Source organism: Cibotium barometz, chromosome 24 (genome assembly GCF_041138505.1).
Source record: "Cibotium barometz isolate CiBa-2024 chromosome 24, ASM4113850v1, whole genome shotgun sequence".
Lineage (NCBI taxonomy): Eukaryota > Viridiplantae > Streptophyta > Polypodiopsida > Cyatheales > Cibotiaceae > Cibotium > Cibotium barometz.
Window position 1 is genome coordinate 42,301,980 of NC_141069.1, and position 14,694 is coordinate 42,316,673.

Sequence of the window (14,694 nt, forward strand, 5' to 3'; positions counted from 1 at the left end):
TACATATGTGTGTGAGTGTGTGCATGTCCATGTGTGTGCACATGTACTTGTGTATGTGAGTGTATTTATGTGCTTGTGTGCATGTATACACATGTGTGTATGTGCAAGCTTGAGTATGTGTGTAAGTGTGCATATCTCTATATGTTGCAAGTGTGTGTATGTGTGTTTGTATGCGTGTGTGCACGTATCATGTGCTTGTGTCTGTGTGTTATGTGTGTGTATGCATGAACATACATGTGTGCGTCGATATACATGTAAATCTATTTATATATACATGCTTACATACCTATAGATACACATACATACATAATATATATACGTGTGTGTGTATATATATTCTCTCTCTTACACATGCACATAATATATATGTTTGTGTGTATACGTGCAAGCTTGAGTATGTGTGCAAGTGTACATATCTCTATATGTTGCACGTGTGTCCATACGTGAGTGTGTGTATGTGTGTTTGTATGCATGTGTGTACGTATCATGTGCTGGTGTCTGTGTTGTGTGTGTGTGTGCATGAACATACATAAATCTATTTATATATACATGCTTACATACCTATAGATACACATACATACATAATATATATAAGTGTGTGCATCTATAGGTATGTAAGCATGTATACAAAGATTTCATTGAAAGATGTGAGATGAGATCTTCTTAGATTCAAATTCAAAATTGCATTGGAAGATGTGAGATTTGGCTCCTCCTCAGGCTTGAAGGAGGAGTGGTTATTTTGAATTAGTCCCACCTCCTTTGCCCACGTGGAGGGAGGTGGGGTTTTCCTTAATCCTATATAGATGTGTGTGTATGTATATTCTCTCTCTTACACATGCACATAATATATATGTTTGTGTGTATATGTGCAAGCTTGAGTATGTGTGCAAGTGTACATATCTCTATATGTTGCATGTGTGTCCATACGTGAGAGTGTGTGTATGTGTGTTTGTATACGTGTGTGTACGTATCATGTGCTGGTGTCTGTGTTGTGTGTGTGTGTGTGCATGAACATACATAAATCTATTTATATATACATGCTTACATACCTATAGATACACATACATACATAATATATATAAGTGTGTATCTATAGGTATGTAAGCATGTATATAAAAATTTCATTGAAAGATGTGAGATGAGATCTTCTTAGATTCAAATTCAAAATTGCATTGGACATGTGAGATTTGGCTCCTCCTCAGGCTTGAAGGAGGAGTGGTTATTTTGAATTAGCCCCACCTCCTTTGCCCACGTGGAGGGAGGTGGGGTTGTCCTTAATCCTGTATAGATGGTTTAATTATATTTTAAAAAATAGTGAATAACGTGACCAAAATGAAGGTTTTTTTAAAAATCATTGACTTTAGCACTAAAGTTGTTGGACCTGTCTTTTTTTAGCAGGAAATTGTGTGAATCTACCTGCTACACAGCATGTCTGACAAATGTAATACTTCTCTGGCACTTCTCTCTCAGCGTTTTTAAATTCTCTCGAGGCTGTCCCAAGTGACTCTTCCTTCTCTATGCACACATGCAAGCGACCCCTCTCTCTCTCTCTCTCTCTCTCTCTCTCTCTCTCTCTCTCTCTCTCTCTCTCTCTCTCTCTCTCTCTCTCTCTCTCTCTCTCTCTCTCTCTCCATGCAACAAGTTGCCACTCTACTACTGAGACGGATATGGAAAAAACAAAAACGGTCGAGGATCACCGCTGTAGTGATGCCGTTAAGGGCTGGCTAGCGCAGACATGCACTACCTATGCCTCCTCTGCTACAATCTCCACCTGCTTCCCCTCCGCCTCTTCTTCCACCTCTCTAGGTGGAGGCCTCTCAACAGCGCGCCCTGCGGGCTACTGATAGTCTCAAACCCATGTGTGTGTAGATCCAAGGTGGTGTTATGAAGGGGGAGCAAAAGCTCTCTCTTTCAAATGGGCTATTGTAGGCCAGAGGGAGAGGGGTGAGATAGGCACCTCTTCCTAGTAGGAGCAGAGAGGAGAGGCAAGAGGGAGGGGTGGAGAGTTGTCGTTGGGGCAAGAGGAGAGAGGGGAGGCATGAGGGAGGCATGAGGGAGGGGTGGAGAGCCGTCGGCGGGCAGGTGGGGTGTGAGGGAGGGGTGGAGACGCTGATGCAGTTTTCCACCTTAGTATTAATTAAGTGGCCACTTAATTAATACAACCAAGATAGATGTGAATATACAACCAAGATATATATTCACAAAAAATAGCATAATATTTTCAAAGAAGGATCAACAAGATTTTCTTAGAAGTTTCTCTCTCTCTCTCTCTCTCTCTCTCTCTCTCTCTCTCTCTCTCTCTCTCTCTCTCTCTCTCTCGCGCGCGCGCGCGCGCGCACACACACACAAACACACAACAAGACATCCCAGATCTAAGAGGTCACATCTCTCCACCCACACAGTAACTACAAATCATGGCTATCCTTCAACGACATGGCAAGCTCCCATCACAAAGGGGAGATGAGTTAATTTGCACTCTATTATGGAGAAGGATGGTATGACTATATAACCACACATTGATATCATGTAGCATCACATGGCACTTTAGCTTATGTAGCTAGTTTTGAACAATTTTTTCTTTGCCATGGTTCAATAGATTATGGAGCTAGTTTTTCACATTTGTGTAATGCCCGAGCTTTGGCATTACACGTCGCAACGTTGCGTGCTGTGCATGCCACGCACACAATGCATGCCATGCTATCTGACAATTTCTTAAGCTATTAGACACCGAAAGCCCCCCCTCACATGTGCCCTCCCTCTCCCTCAACGTGCCCTCCCCCTCCACAAGTGCCATCTCCCTCAATGCCCTCTCCCCCTCCACAAGTGCCATCTCCCTCAATGCCCTCTCCCTCACCGTGCCCTCTTCCTCAACACCCATCACACACCCTCTCCCTCAACGCCTTTCTCTCATTTGAATCTCCCTCAACACCTCCATCTCTCTGACTATTGAGTTCTCAAACCTTCACATCCCCAAAGAAAATGCCTCCCTGAACACGTTTACAATATAAGGGCTTCACTAAAAATCCAGATGAGATCGCACTATCACGGGAAGTAGGCATGTCACAAGTTGCCACATTAAGCAAGGTAACCGATACATCTGGGATTACAATTGGGTGCGAGGTCTACTCCTGCGATTCGCACCAACAATCATCTTGCCAGCAGTCCTAATGCCACAATTGCCGAAGAAGAGGAGTCCATAAAGGAGAGTTTTGGCCAAGTGGTTCATCGACACATCTCCACAAATTGGGTGACGACTACTTGGTTGATAATCATCACCGCCTTCCTAGAGTGCCTCTTTTGTGCCTCCTTTGCAAACCCAGCAATCCATATACGAATGAGGATTCCATCGAAGGGTTAAATAAAAGCATGGAAGAGAGCACATACCACGACAATGGCGGTGTTCATCATATCTGAGGGTTTCCCTTGCCAAGAGCCCCTTCCATTCGATCCTCGAAGTGTAGTTGTGTTGAAAATACAAGTGAATAGGGTGTGTGCGGGAACAAGCCCTTGGTTAGAGGCTGTAAAAGAGGATGAGTAAATGTGAAAGAACCTGTGAAAAGGTGAGAAGAATCTATTGGGAGAGAATAAAGGGTAGCATGAGAAGATTTAGGAAGTGTGGAGATATTCTGGGAGATATTCAGGGAAAAGAGAAGAGGTGGAGAGAATTAGGCAAAAGGTGGAGATATTCTGGGAGTGAATCATGGAGAAATCAATGGGATTTGATGCTTGATGTAAACTCTATAAATTGAGGCATAGCCCTAATGAAAATTTGTTGATTTTTGAGTATCCATGCCTACATTAATCTATTTGCTATAATTACCCACCACTAATTACGTCTTAATCATTTGCTAATCACTTTGTTAATGATGTTGATTCTAGTGTTTGATCCACCATAGCTCATCATTATGCTCAAATTTCAACATGGTATCAGAGCCATGCCTAGAATCAATTAGGTTTATGAGCCCATTAGTTAATTAATCAAGATTAGTAGATAATTAGAAAATAATCCAATTTTTAGTTGTTTTTCACTTCACCCCTTCACCCCCAGCCAGTGGAGGACTCCATCACCTTGCACACATAGAATTAGGGCAAGCCCTTCTAACACAAGCTAGCCAACTCCCTTGGCTTCAAGCACATCAAGACGGCGCAGCAAACCACCAAGCAACGAAGGAGGATTCGCGATTTTTGTCGGTGCCTTTTTTCTGTGCAGTTCTTGACATTGCTACTTCATCAAGTCAAATCTTTCTAATTCCTCCTAGCCCAAGGTGTATTCAAGCATGCTCTACAAGCTGGTGAAGACAGAATTTAATTTCATCAAGTCTACAGTGAGATCCAAGCTCTTCATCAAATCTGCAGGTGACTTTGGTAAAATAGAGATTAAGCTTTCAATATTTGGTCAAATCTTGTGTTTCCTTGCTTAATCCTCTACTAGACTCATTGCTATTGATGCCTTTGAAAGCATTTGAGCTCATTTGAAGTGTAAGGCACCAGATCTGGACTCCCCGCATACTCTGTTTTTTACACACAAAACAGAGCATTAATTTGCTAATCATTGATTAATCAATGCTAATCACTATATTTTGGTGCAATTGAGGGTTCAAATTAACCATTAGGTATCTGATACAGATCCCTATAACTTCAGATTGCAATTCGGAGTTGGTTTGATACTCCAACCATCCCGTACAAATTGGTTACCCTTGATTTAATGTAATTTCTGGTAAAATTGTGCTGATAAATTTGTGATAATCATCATTTTCCATTCAACCCTTGGTTAATGCCTGTAAATCTCAATCAAAATCAAGATTATTCACAGTCAGAGTTGCATTTGGGAATGTGCATAAGAATGGATGCTATACGCATTATGTATTGGGCACATTGCATCAGTGTAAAAATGGGAACAAACACTGCCCTTGTGCAGAATAAGGCAAGAGGTAAGACCTCCCGCATAAATTTGGGTTTGCATTGCATAATGACACAAGATAAACATCAAAAACTCAAAGGAACTGTCAGCAAAACATTGAAACATGTTGCTCACATGGAGCAAAAAGACCTGACGGACAAGCTCATGGCCCCAGCCATGAAAGAAGAAGAATATCTCTTTCCAAGAAGAGGATCCACACCAAGAAGATCTAAAGGAAGACATGGACACGAGAAGAGAAGCTGCCACAAGAAGAGAAGCTGTCCCGAGAGGACTGAAAGAAGAGACGGACGCGTGGAGAGATGTTGCCACGAGAAGAAGACTGAAGACAAGAGAAGATGTGAGGCTCCAAAGAGTGAGGAGCCATGTGAAAATCTCAGAGAGAGAGAGAGAGAGAGAGAGAGAGAGAGAGAGAGAGAGAGAGAGAGAGAGAGAGAGAGAGAGAAACCCACAACCCAATGTAACCTGCCCCAATAAAGTAAAACCACCTCTGAGCCATCGATGATGTAGGCCACGTGGTAGATGTATGTGTGAGCACTTTAGTCAAGGTCACGGGCACTTATAGTACCCTTGGACACATAGAGAGAGAGAGTGTCAAGGACTATGGAGTTTAGGGACTTGAGGCACTGGTCGCGGACTGTCAAGTAAGAAACTTGATATAGGGTCCAGGTGTGCTAAGATAACTTGAGGGGAGGTGTAGACACTAGTCGTGGACTATCAAGTAAGGGGAGGCAAACTTGGTATAGGGTCTAGGTGTACTAGGATTATTCACTTGAGGGGAGGTGTTGAAAATACAAGTGAATAGGGTGTGTGCGGGAACAAGCCCTTGGTTAGAGGCTGTAAAAGAGGATGAGTAAATGTGAAAGAACCTGTGAAAAGGTGAGAAGAATCTACTGGGAGAGAATAAAGGGTAGCATGAGAAGATTTAGGAAGTGTGGAGATATTCTGGGAGATATTCAGGGAAAAGAGAAGAGGTGGAGAGAATCAAGCAAAAGGTGGAGATATTCTGGGAGTGAATCATGGAGAAATCAATAGGATTTGATGCTTGATGTAAACTCTATAAATTGAGGCATAGCCCTAATGAGAATTTGCTGGTTTTTGAGTATCCACGCCTACATTAATCTATTTGTTAATTATCCACTAATTATTTGCTAATCACTTTGTTAATGATGTTGATTTTAGTGTTTGATCCACCATAGCTCATCATTATGCTCAAATTTCAACAAGTTGGTCACGACCTATCATTGTCAGTAGATTTTGACACGATACTAAAGCAGACGGAAGGATGGCAACACATGGTTGGAAAGATGTTTTTTTGTCTGGGAAGGCAACCATTGACTCAAAGCATTGCAGGAATGGGCAAAAACCATTCAAGTTGAAAGAGAGAGTTCCCGAGGAGATTTGTAGAGTGGTCTGATTCCTTGAGGAGGAGGAGACTGAGCTCATTGGTGTTGCGCATGATAAATAGGTAAGTGGATTGTATCTTGTTTCTTGTGATTGAAATGAACAAACATCTTATATGTCATCATATACCTTATTTATTATGCATGCGAAATTGCCAAGGTCACTACCATTCATATGCAGCACATGATATATTTATGATATAGCATGTGGGCCCTGTCAATCCACAATTATTGTTGTCAAAGTTCAGTGACTCAGATCATACATGGGCCAAGAAAGCTCTTACTCATCAGGGTCCTAATAGATTGAAATGGCTAAAGCTTCCCATGGTACTCTCACAATTGGTTTTCAAGGTACGTGCGTGCTTCGTTCTTAGACCACAATAAAGCCATGTTTTGATTTCGAAATATGTTTCTTAAACATAAATGCATTGCAGTCGGAGTTCGATGCCACGTACCAAGCTAAGGTCAATGACTTGCCTAAGCGAGGGGGTTGAGAATACATTCTAAATGTAAATTTTTTTGACAAGAATTATAAAGATTCCCTGAAGGAGACGGAGGTGCTATTTACAAAGAGGGGACATGAGCTAGCACAAATTGCCAAGCCCAATTGTGGTAAAAAGTTTTTCAAAAAAGTGATCTCCTACCAGGGTGTTGAGATGTCAAGCTTAACATGAGCTGACACTCAGAAGGCAAAAATACATCATTGGGTCATGCTAAGGAGCTGAGCGGTAAGCAAGAGAAGCATAGAAACCGGTACGAGGGTAAGAGCTTCATCTGCTCTTCTCCCTTTGTGTTGGCTACTACACCCTTGTCAGGAGCTCTTCGGGAGGCACGAGCACCAAACTCCGATTGAGGAGCTTTCTTCACAAGAGCGGAGCTTAGGGGCAACTATATTGTCCTTTGGACTTCATTTTTTTTGGCTAAAAACGCGTTTCGGCACGTCTGGACCTCCATTTTTCAGTTCGCATGCGTCACGGGCACTACGGGTAAGTTTCGATTCTCTGTAAAATTCTATTTTTGGTACTGCAGGAAGGGTGATTGGTTGTGCAAACACTGTGTGTACTGTAAATAGGTCTTACAATTGCCATTGGGTGTATGTATGCAAATTGAGATCACCATTTGTGACAGTTAGAGTGCAGTATAATATCGCTACAAAGAATACAACAGTTTGTGTAAGAGTGCTGTTTTTGGTGAGTTTGTGTTGTAGACAAGATGTCGAATGATGGAATTAACTAGATTGTTGTAGAAAAGCTTGAAAAGAACAACTTTCATGCTTGGAGGTTTAGATTAACAAATTTTCTAATGGGAAAAGGCTATTGGGACTACATTGAAGGTGAACATGAGGAGGCACCAAAGATACCGGAGATTAATCCAACTGCTACAAATGTAAAAGAATACAAGGATTGGAATCAAGGAGCAAGGAAAGTCATGTATTGGCTTTATATTAGCATACAAGACACTATGATTAGGCTTATACAAGATGCTAAGTCACCCAAGGAGGCATGAGACACCTTGGTGAAGCTGTATGAAAGTAACACTAAGGCACAAAAGATTTAGTTAAAGAATGAGCTTCATACTGTGGAGAAGAAAAACATGTCAATGAATGATTATGCCTTGAAGATCAAGGGCATTGTGGAATCCCTTGCATCTGTTGGTGTTTCTGTTGATGATGATGATAAGGTGGGAGAATGTTTACGTGGTCTCGAGCCACAATACAAGGCATTCAAGACGTCTATTTAGACTCAGGGAAAAACAATCCCAACTTTATCGATTTGGTGTCAATTGATGCTGATCAGTGAAGAGAAGAATTTGGGTAAATATCAACAATCTTCACAAAACAAAAACAGTTCAGAGCAGTAGGCCTTCTACATAAGTTCAAGTAGAGGACAAGGTAGAGGTCGTGGACGTGGCTGAATAGGTAACCAGAATTATGGTCAGTAGAGCAGCAACAATCCCACGAATCATAACAACACACAGATGGAAGAGGCCAGTTTAGAGGCAGGGGGAGTCAAAGAGGTCGTGGTAATTGGCAAAGGCAGCATAATGATACATGAGGTTATTTTTATTGTGGTAAGCCTGGACATGTGCAAGCAGATTGCTATAAGAAGTAGAATGACGTATGAAATGGAAAAGTGCAGCAAAATAACTATGTGTCCTTTAGTAGAAATAATGAGGATAATGAGAGGTTGTTTGTTATGCAACATGTAGTTAATGTTGTGTCTGGAAATGATGTAGCAGCATGTAAGGATGATGTATGGTATGTTGATTCAAGTGCTTCAAACCACATGACAAGTCATGGTGAGTGGTTCAAGGAAATGAAGAGTCTTGAAAGACCAGGTTTTGTTGAAACAGGGAATGACACTGCTCATCTGATTTCCCACGTTGGAGATGTGCCATTATCTATGCAGGATGGTAAGGTAAAGCACCTTGCAGATGTACTTCATGTTTCGAACATTACAAAGAATCTAGTTTCTGTTGGCCAGATGATTGAGCAGGGGTTGTAAGTGCAGTTTAACCCTAATGGTTGTTATGTAGAAGACTTTAAAGAATAAGTGTAGATTGGTTGCAAAAGGAAACAGAGTGGGCAAAACGGTTACACTGAATGTAAATATACATGAAGTGAGTGCTGCAATGTTTGCAAATGGTTCAAAAGTTGTTGCAAATACAAACATTTGGCATAAGAGAATCAGGCATGTAAATGTGCAATGAATGAAGTCTATGTAGACTAAGAAAATTGTAGTAAGGCTACCTAAGTTTAAGATTGAAGGTATGCAAAAAGTATGTGATGCATGTCAATTTGGAAAGCAAACAAAGCATATATTTCCACATGATAGAAATGTGATCAGGAATATACTAGATGTTGTGCATTTAGATGTATAGGGTCATGCGAAGACTATGTCTATGGGTGGCTGCATGTACTATGAAAGATTCATTGATGACCACATGAGAAAAGTGTGGGTGTATTTCATAAAGGAGAAGAGTGAAGTTTTCATTGATTTTTAGAATTTCAGAGTGATCACTGAAAAGCAGACAGGAAAACATGTGAAGTGCCTAAGATCAGATGGAGGGGGAGAACACTTCTCCAGTGAGTTCTATGATTTCTTATGGAAGAATGGAATTCAAAGACAGTTTACATGTAGATACACTCCACGGCGAAATGGCGTTGCTAGAGTGGAAAAACAGGCACATTGCAGAGATAGCACGAGCATTGATGGCAAAGAAGAATATGCCGCATAGCTATTAGGTTGAGGATATGATGACTCCTACTACATCCATACATGATGTAACGCCAAAGGAGAAGTTTAATGGCAAGAAACCTGATTTGTCTCACTTGAAAATTTTTGGATGTATTGCATATGTGCATGTGCCAGATGAGTTGCGTACTAAGCTAGATCCAAAGGTAGAAAAATATGTGTTTATTGGGTATTCCCTTGAGCAAAAGGGATATAGATATTATAATCCTGCTACTCATCATGAATTGAGGGTAAGCAAGGAAGTATTTGATGAGATAAGTAGTTGGTATGCTACTAAAAAAGGTGTTGTTAGGGCTGATGTAAGTGGAAATGTGGTTGCACAGAATGCAAGTTAGCAATCACAATCATTGAGTGGACCAAGAGAGTCCTCATGCAGCGGTTCTATTGATAGACCATGGAGTGGCAAGCTACATCATAATACCAGTCCTGGAAATGTAGTTGGTACATCATATAAAGGCAAAGAGAAAGTGATTGAGCCCCTTGGCATACCTGATATTTCTACAGGGCATTGTCTTGTTGATTTGGAGAGTAGTGGCTCAGAGATGAGCCTTGATGAGGAGCTTGCGATTCTAGCAAAATGAGGACACTTGGTGTAAAGAAGGATTTGGAAGCCATGAATGCAAAGTTACGAAGATTTGGAAGAGTCAAAAACCCTGTGCAGAGGTTGACTTATTACGATGGTTATGTGGCACATCACTATGTTGACATGGCAAAAGTTGTACATGTTGTAGAGCCCACAATAAGAATTTATAAAGCTTTATGGAGTCCTCAGCAACATGTGATGCACTATCCAAGTAAACGTCATATTTTGGATACTCAAAAGATTCCTTAAAACCTATTTGGTTCAATGGTGTGATCCTCGGGGATGGAGGTTGAGGTCCCAAAATTGGTGGAGGTAACAACACATTTTGTGCACTATAAATCCCCTTTACAATAGGTAACAACACATTTTGTGCACTATAAATCCCCTTTACAATAGGTTGCTATGTGGTTTACTCAGTGTTGGGTTGAGGAGTTGTAATAGGCATTATGGCTTGTGGCTATGATGAAGCTGGTAAAGCCAACCGTTAAGGTCTAGAAGCATTAGAAGGGTTTATAAACGCGTGCGGCACTATGAAGCCTCATGACCATAACATCTACAAAAAGTACAATTTCCATTACAGCGCGCCCTTAGGACTAGACACTCATTGATTGAATACCCTTCTTGATAGATTAAGCACCATTGAAGCTCTATCCTTAGATACATATGTACATTTTCTGGAGCTTTATTAGCCTTCATTCCCTCTTGGAGTGCTTTCATGAAATCTATGAAATTTATCTCCGCTAAAGTGTTACCTTTAGCAATGGGTTTGACTGTAGAAGTGCTATATACCGTGACTCCAAAAGCAACAGATTTAGAATTTGATGCTTTGGCTCCCTTAATCATCATATCATCTTCTAGTTAGATGGTATTTGTTGTGACTTTATCCCATGTAGTGATCCCTCTAATGACTAAGCCATTATAGATCGCTTCATGTTTAAGCCCATGAATGAATCTATCAAATAGCATTCATATGCGGAAGGCAATGAGAGTTCAAATGCTTGAGCCGGCTGATGAAATCTCAAAGTGACTCCTCTTCTTCCGGCTTTATGTAGCGTGAAGCTACAACCCATAAGACTCCTTCATGTATAAATTACTTCAAGACCGATGTCCTAAGAGCGATGAAGTTCAAGCGTTCCTCGACGTTGAGAGTTATTTGGTCCATGGTATAGCCGGGTGATACTACAAAAGTAAGATCCACTGGGCTCACAAGAGGTGTTACTATTTCGTTTATTGTGGCCATTCTTGCTTTAGATGTCCCAACTTCATAGGTCTTTGGATTCTTTCATGTTCAATGATCCTATGTATGCAATTGTTTCTCCTCTGTTGTGGCCCCAAATATTGACTGGATAATCCTTTCCCAACTAACACCATAAGCTTAGCCTCTAGCAAAATCCACAAGAGTCTCTAATGCTGCATCATACTCACAATCATGTGTGAGAAGACATTGATCCAAGATTTGCAAGCCTAGCTCTTTTCTTGAGATAGACACAATGTTATTGCCTATGTCAAGATTGTCGAGTACTACTTGTGCTGTCCTGGCTTGGGACTCGTTTTGGACATATTGAGTTGTTTGGGCTACTAATCGTTGTTGTGCCAATTGCAAAGTCTCTTCTTCCTTTGCTCTAGCAACCTGGATTAGTGCCTCTACTACCTACACTTCTTCTTATGTTCTACCATCATGCATAAGCACTTGTGTGAGGGTGGATCGATGGTCACAGTTGTGTGGGGGTGGACCGATGGTCACAGTGATGCGAGGGTGGATCGATTGTCACAGTTGTAATAGGTGCAACAGGAGCTCCTTGCTTGTAACGATGAGACTACACCAGGTGTCTCTCTAAAGTTTACCTCAACTCCTCCATCAGGTGGTCAGTATGTAGCAAGATTTGGTTTAGAGGTAGCGGTTGAGGCCGAACCTCTAAGGTAGCTAGCTATGCAGTCAAAAAGACTGGTATAGCTAGCCGAACTGGTGAGACCTAGTTAGGGCTCTCACTTCTTAGGACTGTGGATCCTTCCATTGACTCAAAGTCAAACGAAGTATCACTTGCCCCTATTGTAGGTCCTTGTACAATGCTAAACCAAGTTCCGACCGAAGGTCCTTGTACAATGCTAAACCAAGGTCTTGAGCGCTAGTATACACCTAGCTCGATAGATGCACTATCATCTAAATAGGCCTCTAATACACGTCCAAATCGTAAGTGCATGTGACTTAAGGTTGGTCAACAGCAGCAAAGGAACTAAACGATTTAAAAAAAACAGATGTTAGAGAAATTTGTCCAAAGTGGATTTCAGACAGTTCTAAACACTTTGGGAAGGGTTATGCATGCACTTTTTTCGGGCCGAGCAAAGGGTTTCCTATGGTTCCCTTATGGAAAATTGTAAGTTTTTTTTTTGGGTTTTGTATCGTGTGCCAAAATGACCGCACGACCTAAAACCTATAAATAGGCAAACTTATGTGTGCACTTTTCAAAAAAATTCCTTCTTTTTTCCGTTGGCCTTTCACCTTTTTTATTTTCCCCTCTTTCCCTTTTTGACTTGGGGCCTAAAGCCTACACGTCTAAAAGACTTACAACTTGTGGCCCAAATTACAAGTTGCACTAATACAAAAATGTGAAAACCTGCAAAACATGGAAATAATTATGGTTTGCAAATCCTACCCCAAATCGTTGTTTTTAACCAAATTTCTCCATGTAAGGAGACCAACTTGAGGTAAGCCCTTTGTCTCGAAACCAATTTTAAGGTCTATTTCACCTAATTCCTTAAATTTAAAGCCCAATTTATTATTTTCTATATGTAAAATTAAAAAATAACAATAAACAAAAAAGTGCAAAAATTGACCCAAAAACTTGAATTATAGGAATCAAAGAACACACAATTTCCAGACAACATGAAAAATTGAACACAAAATTCCTAACATAATAAAATAATGCAACAAAAACAAGAATATGCAACAAAATCAAAGTTGTTTTCATATTTCCTATGTACTCTTTTCTTGCAAAACTTAGAAATTTGATCAACTTAACCATTCTCTAGCTCTCAAAATACATTATTGCTATGCAGTGGGACTATTCCCCGGCAGTGGTGCTACTTATAGGAAGCCCTTCCGCCATAAAAAGAACGTAGAGAACACCCAATGTTGTGGGGCTTTGCCTAACCATAGTGGAGAGCATAAACATCTCAACCGAGAAACTGGTCTACCATGGCCTAGCAAACAAATCCACAGTCGGGGTGCGTCACACTCACCTCATGAAAAATGGTTGCCTGGGATTCTCACAGGAGACGATGTTGTTGTGCAGCCACACATGAAAGTTCCACCTCGCTACCACCACTGTTGTCGCACTCCAATGGAAGATTGACCCTCCTCACCACTCTATCTTACACACTCACACTCTCACACACATGCAAGCAAGCACACATAAGAGCTCAAACAAGCACAAGGCAAGCAAGTAATAGTATAGGATAGTAAAGAAGAAGAGCACTCTATTAGCTTATGCATAAAAGAATGAATTGTGAGAGTTACATTTTGCCTCTTATGTGTGGTTGTTGCTAGGGTTTATACTTTTGGGTGGCCAACATTAAAAATTAGGTCTTAGGGCTCATTCGGCCACTCTAGCTTGTGCAAATACCTATTCCACAAATAGCTACCTAAGATACCATGGTGCACCTTTAATAGACAACTGACGAGCACACATGTAAAATATACAATACATGGCTTTCAAGTGAATTTCTACCATTTCAATGCCTGTGGTCCAAAGGAGGTGAAAATGATACGGTGTCTGGCATCGATGCCATAGAGGTCTCCGACAAGGGTTAACAACACTCTTCTCTTAACTGGTTTTCAAGGTATATCCTCACCTCAAAACACCCTACAACGTAGTATTTTGACTTATATAGATATTTTTTCTCAAATAGAAATGTATTACGGTCTGAATTTGATACCACATACTAAAAGAAGATTAGTGGCTTGCCTAAGCAAGATAGTAGAGAGTACAACCAAAATTGAGACATGTTCGAGAATTACAAAGATGTCCTCAAGGAGATGGAGGCACTGTCTATGAAGAGAGGACATAAGTTGGCACAAATAACCAACCCCAAGTGCGGCAAAGAATTCTTCAAGAAGGTGATATCGTACCAAGGTTAGGGTGACAAGCTTAGTCGATTCACTACTCCAAAGCTAGTAGAGATCGTTCATGCACATGTTCCAAATGAAGAATAAGACCAATGCGCAGTGTGACAGAGAAGCTTAGAGAGTGACAGAGAGATGAAGGTCGATGCTAGAAAGTACTTAATAATGATAATAAGGAATGAATTGAGTACAAGAGTACAAATAGCCATAGCCCTAGGGCTGATGTGGCTAACACACAAGAGTGTGTTCACATGGGGAAAAACCCTTGCTAGCACAAGGTAGGGTTATTCACAAAAAGAGACTTCTAGAAAGTACTTAATAATAAGGAATGAATGGAGTACAAGAGTACAAATAGCCATAGCCCTAGGGCTGATGTGGCTAACACACAAGAGTGTGTTCACATGGGGAAAAAC